This window comes from Myiozetetes cayanensis, unplaced genomic scaffold (assembly GCF_022539395.1).
Source record: "Myiozetetes cayanensis isolate MyiCay16 unplaced genomic scaffold, myiCay2020 scf3, whole genome shotgun sequence".
NCBI classification, from domain to species: Eukaryota; Metazoa; Chordata; class Aves; order Passeriformes; family Tyrannidae; genus Myiozetetes; species Myiozetetes cayanensis.
The window spans coordinates 32,990,589-33,000,108 of record NW_026087521.1 but is presented as its reverse complement, the minus strand read 5'-3'; positions in this window follow the sequence as shown (position 1 = coordinate 33,000,108).

Below are 9,520 nucleotides of genomic sequence, written 5' to 3'. Positions count from 1 at the left end.
CTGTGATACTACCAATTTCTCACATCAAGAGATGATGAAAAATTAGTCAAATAGCTTTATGTATTTTGACTTTAACCTTTTTTTTACCAACTTTAATCATGACACTTTCAATGCAGCATTTTCTGGGGAATGAGGCTTATCGTAGAATAATTTTTTAAGACAAGAATAGAAACCCTTTATTTATTAACATTCTCCTGTAGTGTTAGTGGTTTATGACTAACCACATCTTATCATAGAATCATAGAATTGTTTGGGTTGGAAGGGACCTTTAAAGGTCATCTAATACAACCCTCCTGCATTGAGCAAGGACACCTTTGACTAGATCAGGTTGCTCAGAGCTCTGTCCAGCCTGACCTTGAATGTTTCCAGGGATGAGACATCTACCACCTCCCTGGGCAACTTGTGCCAATGTTTTAACATACCTCATTGTAAAAAGCTTGGTCTGAGAGTATAGTTTCCAGTGGGTTTGGAAATGTTCCTCTGATAAAACTGCAATATAAAATAGCTGCTGTTTAGTCTGATATGAATCCTCAAGCTTTCGTTTCAGTGAAGAAGCCAGTCTAAGCCAACATATTAATAATTAGCAGAAACACTGATATCATATGCCAGGTACTTGAATTAATCAGTTATAAAAAATAAATATTTTAAAACACACTTTCTTCAGACTCTGGGATTTTTAGGTATTACACAAGAGAAAGTGGGTACTCCGAAATGAAAAGCATTTGAAACTGTTCATTCTTTGTTTTTTTATTAATCTGCTTAACTTGAAGTTCTTTTCTGTATTACAATCATGTACTAAGCATGACAGAATACTCCATCATCCTACAGAAAAATTTTCCAAGCATAATACAATGATCTTTATGCTTATCTGACCTGTAAATTACAGAATATCATGTTTATTGGAGATACCAATTATAAGAATTAAGCTGTGTAAACACGCCTTCAATTAATTTACCTTTGATTTTTTGTGTAACTGTTTGTCATCGGAAAGGATTAATTTCTAAATTTCAGCACTTTTCAGTGAAAGCATTTGTACAAAGAAGGAAACTTGCTGGCTAGACAGGCAGCCCTGTTACATGCAATGAAGCAACAGCAGTGCGGGGATGCAAAATCACAAACACTCTGTCACAAAAGGAAATGGCTGCAATTCTGTCGCTTTAATAGTGGGAGAAGAAATGTGTGAGACAGAAATAATACCAGCTCTAACACTACTGTATGACTCCAGGGACTAGAGAAGGTCAGCACTGTTTCTCCCCACAGCAGGCTGTGTCTGAGGAGCCAGCACTGGTGTTTCTGGCTTCTCAGTCTATGCTATTTTGGTTTACTAAAGCCATGGTTTTATGTAGCACTGCCTTAGGCTTCCAGGATGGGCATCTGTCACACCTCTGGCCAGGCTGTCCCAGATCAATTCATGGCTGTTTCTCCTCTGCTGGGAGAGTGGCAATCCTGAAAGGAGCTGGGTTTCATCTTCTCTGCAGCTGCCCTTTCAAGGATGGCAGACTGCTGCTGAAGCGCCCTGTGGCTCCTCTTTGCTAGAAGAAGCAAACCCAATCTCTCATCCTCTCCTCACACCACTGAGTACCTTGCAGCCTAATACCGTGCACTCTTCAGGTTCTCCACATCCCTCTTCATCATGGTGCCCAAATGGGACCAGCATGGCCCAACTTGCAGCAAGCAGAGCTTTATCTGCAAATCACTCTTCCCAATGTAACCCACTTCCCAATTTCTGCTTGTTTCTAATCAGAGTATGCTGTTGACATGTGCTTGTCCAGTCATCCATCATGGCAGTCCCCTTCCCCAGCAGATTTAGGTAGTCATTATGGCATTTTTCCAGAGACTGGAGTACAGCCACATGGCCCACAACATAGATGAAGGAGTCCCCAACAACACTGATCTCCCACCAAGGTTCTCTGTCAGCTCCACGGTCACACTGAGGCACAACCCAGCAGTGGGACAGGGCCAAAGCAGGGCTTCCTCAGCCCACCTCTGTCCTCTCCCCATGTTGGGACACTTGTGCTCTCCCAGACCAGATCAAAGACCAGAGATTTTGCAAGCAGGTGATCAATTTTCCTGGCTTCCTCTGTGTCAATTAAAAAAAACCTAGATCAGATATCTCTTTGAAGTCCTAAGCCTTGAGGTATGGTGAAGTTCATACACATAAACTTGCTTTCCCTCAAAAACATGCAATGTGCCTCTGGTCCCTGACTCTTGCTAACTACTCAGTTCTTATTAAGGTTGCCACAGACCACAGTTGCGTCAAGGTCAATGGCACCAAATTCCCAGCACACGTAACGGTGTGTCTGTGCTAGCATCCTACTGCAGGAGGGCTGACAAGGGCAGATGGGGTCTCTCTGAAGATTTCCTTTCCTCCTGTCCTTGGACACAGCTGGGCTGTGCCACAGCACTGACACTGAGAAGGGACCTCCCTACCTGTCTGCCTCTCTACCTGAAGGCAGAGTGTACTGGGGAGCTGTTGGGATACCCCAGCACACACCCTCTGCTCTCTGTGGGGTGTTTGATTGGCCTTGCACCTCACTCTGGCTTCTGTGAGAAGAACAAGGGTGTTCTGTGCTGGGCAGCCTCTGAGGAGTTTTGTAAGTTTTGCTCACCAAAGCAATCACATGGTACTTCAAAACATATGGCTGATAGGGATGTACCTGGGAGATGAGGTGAGGTCTAGCTCCCAGGAACAACCCCTGGTGGGCTCTCACAGGCTTGGTGTGCCTGTGAGTGCTGGTAGTCATAGTCTCAGGATGGGAGAATGTGTGGGTACCAGCAAGCAGGAAGCAGAGGGATTATACCAAGTCAGTGCTCAGCTGAGAGGCATTTCTCAGAGCAGGTTCACCCCTCACCCCTCCCGTGCTAAGGGGTGCTGCAGGTGAATAGTCAGGGTATGTAAAAGAGCACTGTAACACTGTGAGGCAAGGTAAGTCCTTGCTAGAGGTGTGCAGAAACTTCATGACTGTGCTGGAAATTAAAGCAAAGCATCTTATTCCAAGTACAGTGCCTTAACGGTAAGATGATTTCATCTCGAGAGCTAACCTGTTGCTGGGAGAGAAAATGTCTGAGAAGTTACAAATTAGCACTGAAGGGTATTCTTGATATTTTTCCCTAGAGATCGTAATTTTATTTTCTATAAAATACTGGTACTTTAAGGACAAAATTATCTTTCTTCTGTGGTGTGCACTCTTAGGTGTAAGTAAAACTTCAGTTTTGACGACCTGACAAAGAATTAAAGGGATGTGATACATGCATTATTTTCAGTTGTTCTTGGATCTGGGCTTGAATGAGCGTCATCTGAAGGGATGCAGTAGGTAAATATATAACTAGCAGGCCAAAGGGCTTTCCAGTCTCTTGTGTAGCTACAGCGAGGACAGCAGGAAAAAATTATGCTTACACATTGAACCTGACATTCATGATAAAGCTGTGGCAGTGGTACAAAGCACAGTCTTCTCTTTAGGGACTTCTCCATCTCTGATTGCCTCAGGGCTATCTTTTAAAGATGCTTTAAAGAATCTTTTAGAGAATGCTGTTTGCTATGTTACTTTTTATTGTACTTAGTCTTTTAGCCAGGCTTGGCCTAAGAGCTGAATGGGTTCATGTTTATGTTCACATGAAGCATTTCACTTACTGGTTCCAACACAATGCATTTTTATGAGCCTTTGCTCAGCTGCAGCTGAGAATTAATCATTGAATTTCAGTGTTTTTCTCATCCATCTGAATCCAGGTGGGGTTTTATATGACCTTTTGTTTACCTTACATTTAGTGGAGGGGTCAATGCCCTAACTAAGTCAATCTCATGCAGTCTTCTGTATTAAATCAATTGGAGATTAAAGAAAAGTGATTATAGGAGACATTCAAGGATCATGGAAATGCTCCTTGCTGATGTGTGTCCGGAGGTTTGCTGAGGATGTCACTTTTGGAATGAAATTTATGGCCATGCAGAGCTGTACTGCACAGTCCCTCCACCAGCCAAGGTCCACCAGGTCACATTGTTAAGAGGTGATGGAGTGACACTCTGAAACCAGCAGCTGGCCACAGTCCTGGTCAGGACACAGCAGCATTAGTGCAATACTGCAATCAAGTGAATTGGTAGAGATTTGTAAGAGAAATGGTAAGACTGATATGAGTGAATTATGGACTGAAGTATTTGTGTGGAAGATACAGATGAAACAGTAGAACAAAGTTTAGAAAGAGAGGTAAGATTAATAGCTCTATGTGTGTGATTTCATTCAAAGGAAGAGGAGGAACAAGCTGACCTTAAGATAAGGTGACAAGAAGATGAAGAACAGGACTGGCGCCATAAAATAACAAGATAAATAAAGCAAGAATTATGAGGGCTCAGTTGACATAATGAGGCAAAAGATCCCAAACCACACCCACTTCTAAAGGGCATGAAGGCAAAATGGTTATCAATTCCTCATTGTTAGCCCCAGCATACATGTCTTAGTGCTGCTGAGCATATGTGTGTGAAAATGTGAATGAGTGAAAATCAGTGTGCAGATACAGTAAATCAAGATCATCTTTCCCTTCCATAAGACTTCACAGTGAACTGGTGTTATAGGAATTTGCTACAAATTGGCCTTGCTAAAATGAAGGAGGGAAAAGCACAACAGAGCACTCAGTAATGTAGCAACTCTGCTTTCACGAGGACCTGTCTCTGAAACTAGGTCATATGTGAAGGTTTAGCAAGTTGGTTGGTGTTATCTCAAGGGTCTGGACACTATACCTCATGAAGTTTAGGACCTGTAATTTGAAATATTTGAAATAAAGTGTAAAAGACTTTTAGACAGTATCTGAATTGTGATGGTCCACTGAATATTAAGGGTAATGAAAGCATAACTAATGCCAAAACAGGAACAGGTGCATCATACCCAATCTTACACAAAAATAGGATCAAACCCATTTTAGACTCCAGAAATAACAAAGACATATTGTCATCAGCCTTTCCTGTAGCCTGCAACTGTTCTGTGTCAAATTTAATTCAATCCAGCTGAGACACAAGTCAGATTTTGATTCTGGCTCCATATGTTCTAATTTTGCTGAAAGCTGGAAAATTTCTGGTCACATAGCTCCAAGTTTTAGACCCCCTTATTTTATAATGAAACTGGAAACATTAGCTGGCAGTCTTTTAAGCTACATCAATTGCAGAATGAAAGTTACCAAAAAGGGAAGAATCTAGGGACGAGGAAGAGATGAGGCAGGAAGGTTTTGGGCCATATGACTGACTAATAAATCCCTACAAGGGAAGAAGGCTCAGAGGAGCTGGTCAAGGGTGATGTAACCATGAAGCTCAAGGAATAGTGCTGAATGTGACTGATCACAGTTATTGCCAAGAAGTCAACTTGTTTGCAACATGACTCCTTCGCAAAGGAGGGTAGTCTTTGTTTTAGATAAACAGCTATGAACAGCTGAGTGTCTCAACTGGTAGTGTAAATGTTTCTTACCAAATTCATTAAAATAGTGTCAATGTCTCCCCGAGTAAAGCCAGAACAGTGTGAGGGAGTGAATATGTGGCTCAGCCTGACCCAGAGCATAAAACCAGACAACTAGTAAAAGTATTTTGAAGAGAATAGGCTTGAGCTGGCTTCAACCCATATGTTCCTTTCCAGCAACTGGGAATGCCCAGCATCATGACAGTAAGTATATTATAGAGGCAGATAATGGGAATCACTCAATTATATTCTTTATTGCAATTCCTATTTATGTATTTTGTGAAGTCTAACTTACAGTGGTGTTGTGATTTCAATATATTACATATTTCTCTGCTAAATCAGAAATCCCGTGTAATATCAGCTATCTTTAAATAAGTATATTTGACATTAAACATTTCACTTTCCATATGTGCAATATCTAAAAGAACTTGGTCAGGAAGTATTTGACTCTGACAGGTTATTCCTGTCTTCTTTCAGTACTGAGTTGCCTGGGAATGCTGCTGATCTCTGAGAAAGTGAGCAGAAACAGTGTTAGCTTGCCAAAGTGCCGTAACTTTGCTGTGAATGAAGTCCTGCACCCTCCTTTTTCTCATTAACCCTTGTGCATGGAGCAAGTTTGACAAATCATCCTTGGCTTCCTAATGCATATGATACAATTTTTGAAGGGATTTTTTTGTCATTGTAACATTTATTTGCATAATAATATTAATAATAATAATAGGAAATACTTAGAGCTTCTTTTTTTCAAATTGATGACATTTAATGTTTGGGCTCCTGTGAAAACCTGGCACTGTATATTTGGAGATGCCTACTTCCTAAATTTTCTTGGTTGCTCTGAAAATTCCCTGAGTACATTAAAGGCAATTCTTCTGTTAAAAGTCTGCTGGATTACAGTCAAACCCTTACTCCAAGGTATTTCTTTTAAATTGACTCCCCTAACCTCTTGGAGTATTATAAGGATCTGCCAGTGGAAGGCATAGGGACTGTTTCCCTCTGGATGGGGCTTCTTTATAACCAGTTCCCTTTTCAGTGGGGATAAATTAGAGAGAAAAGGCTGTTTTGAATATCGTTTTCCTAAGACCTCTCAGTCCTTCTACCTCTAGGCCAAATTAAGATTCCCAGTTACACTATATCTTTGCAATATCATTACAGTCAGTGTCCTCTTCCCCTTCAATTTTCTCTCTATTTTAAGATGTGAAAACTAGGGTAGAAATTGCTGAATTTAATAAGTTTTTGTATGTGTAAATCTACGGGTGGATTTTCTTACATTATTTAAAACTGAATTTCCTTTAGAAATAGCAATCCAGTAGTCCTAGTTGAACCAGAACTGTTTGAAAAATTACAAACGCCTTAAAAGCAAGTCATAATCCACTACAGAACTCCCCTCTACTCCCTGCTGTAGGGATATTTATAGCTAGAAATAAAAAACGCATACACAAAAAGAAGATATAAATGGCAAATGATAAACAAGCACTCAAGAGTTGAAAGTCAGTAAAAATTTTTAGATGACCCCAAATGATTTCCCATTTTTTAAAAGAACACTCTGTCCACTTCATGACTTGACCAAGGTAAGACAAAACAAAGAATGAGGCAAGCACTTTTATGGCATGTGTTGAAAACTGGGAAAGGAATGCGTGTGAACTTTTAGGGAGTTTTTCTATTAAGAATTAATAGCTCTTAGTTAAAATATGTCAGTCACGGGAGGCGGTGGAAATTTGTGGCCTAGAGATATCTGCCTGGGAGGGATGCAAGTGGGAAATGATCTGCAATTCACTTCACTGTTGGTACAGAAAACACTGTAAAACATTAGTGACATCTAGGCTCTCACGTTGCTTTTGTTAATAAGGATAAATAGATACTTCCTGTGCTGTTTTCAATGTCTAGTGGCAATATGAACCAAGGATCCACCTGTCTAGCAACATCTGTCAAGTTTTAGACACCCTGGGAAGGCTCAGAGGTAGACATTTATGTACATGGGAAAACTGCAATACTTAACATAAAACCTTTACATGTACAAAGATTTTAATATTTAATATGTAAGTGCCTGATTCAGAGCTATCCATCCCTTTCTGCAAGAAAGGTAATGCAGGAGGAAAGAAAAGCTCAACGATGAGATTGTCTCCTCCTGTCTTCTGCAATTAGTGACATGGAAATGGAAAGCCAAAGGAAGGGAAGGAGGGACATTTGTTACCACAGCAGTATCGGCAAAGAGAAGGGCAGCAGTAGAAGGATGTAGCCTTGAAAGGGCACTGATTCCCCCAGTGCCAGGTGTGCCAAATATTGGGGTGAAGTGAGCTTGTACAGACTGAGTACAGAACTACTCAGGGCACGGGTCAGCATGACAGCAAATGTTGCACTGTGCTTGGAAATTAGTAGTCTGTTAAATGTGTATTAAAGGCATGTTACAGAAATCAGTGCAATTTCTTGGTGCTATACAGCATTGAGCTGAGGACTACCTGGTGGACAATGCTGTGCAACACAGGTTACAGCCTGCTACCAGGACTAGAGTGGGTAGGGACAGACCAGCTGCTTCTGGAGGATCTCAGCATCTGGGGATGCACCTGCCAGCCCTAGTCCTAGCATGAGACTTTGTTTCTCCATTAGCTTCTCCCTTCTACTGCCTCCTGTCATGCTGGATCCTGGTGCAGTACCAAAACACTTGAGGCAGGGGCTAGTGGGAGCAAGATGGTTATGTCCTCTTTGGGTTTTCCTCAGTAGAACTGGGTTTTCTCTGCAAGACGTGGATGGCACTCACCAGCAAATGACTCAGGATTCAGGTGTTATGGAACAAGTCACTGGGAAGCAGTGAAGATCTGAGAATTACCTGCTCTGTTCACTATTGGCACACCAGCTGTGAGGAAATCAAATGTTTAAGGGCAATACACCCAAATCAGTGTGAGACTTTCAGAGAAATTCATCTACTTTTGAATCTGAAGATCTAAGCTAACCTAAAAGCCCTGCTCTTTTTAGATCACTGTTGTGTTTATTGATTTTGGTTGGTGTTTTTTTAGCTGAGTTTGTCTTTTACAATAAATATTAAATTAACTGACTGTCCCTAATTTTTTGGGTCATGACTGGTAATAGGAAGAAGATTACAGCATAAATATGAACTTCGCAAACTCTTACCATGAGCTCTTGCTCTACTCTTCACCCTAGGGACAATTCACCTCTGACCTGTGAGCACAGTTCTCAGCAAACAGCTAATCTGTTCTATAAACAAACTGATTTTGATTCCCTTGGAAAAAAACCCAAAAAACAACAAACAATAAGCTATGAAATCAATGCTCCAATCCCAAGCAGAAGCAAACAGCCAACATTTGGCATCTGGGTTGGTTGTCTTTTATGCCCCCTTGATGACACCTCTGCAGATCATCAGCTGATTCAAGGAAGGCCATGCACCTTTTTTTTTTTTTCCCAGAGAGGATAATGAAGCAGTTAAATTTGCTGTTTAAGAATCCATGAGAGTTACAGGTTAGGACTGCATTTATATCTCTTCTAGTCAGTGGTAATGTCAGATAGGAGCAACCCAACACCTCCAAGCACCACTTGCCCAGAACTGTTTCTCACCCATGAGGGATGTCACAGCTTGCCTTGGAGCACAGATCCAGACCTTCTAGTACAGAGGAATGGTTACAGAACTCTAGGTCTTCCCTAGAAGTGATGAGACATTTAATTTGATTGTGAACAGACTTTGCCCAGAAAACATCTTAATGATTGCTCAGGTTTCAGCACCACTCCAGAAAGTACCAAACTCATGTTGTATGTTTCTGAGAAGTGTGTGACATGAAGAGGAGGGAAATAGATTTCTGCACTATCCTGCCAAGATCTTGGGTGTTTGGTTCACTTTCTAGGATATCTTGCAAACAAATGTGCTGCTTAGAGACATGTTGTGGAACACAGTTTTTGCATGGCCTCTGTTTGGAGATGACAGAAGTAAATCACAGACACCAATAGGTATGATCCAGTCTGCAGATTCAGATGCCCAATTTACAGAGCACATCTGATGGGATGATTCTGAGCATCTGGAGACATGCTGCAAACTTTGAGCTACAAGCTATGAACTGTACAGCCAGACACAGATAAAA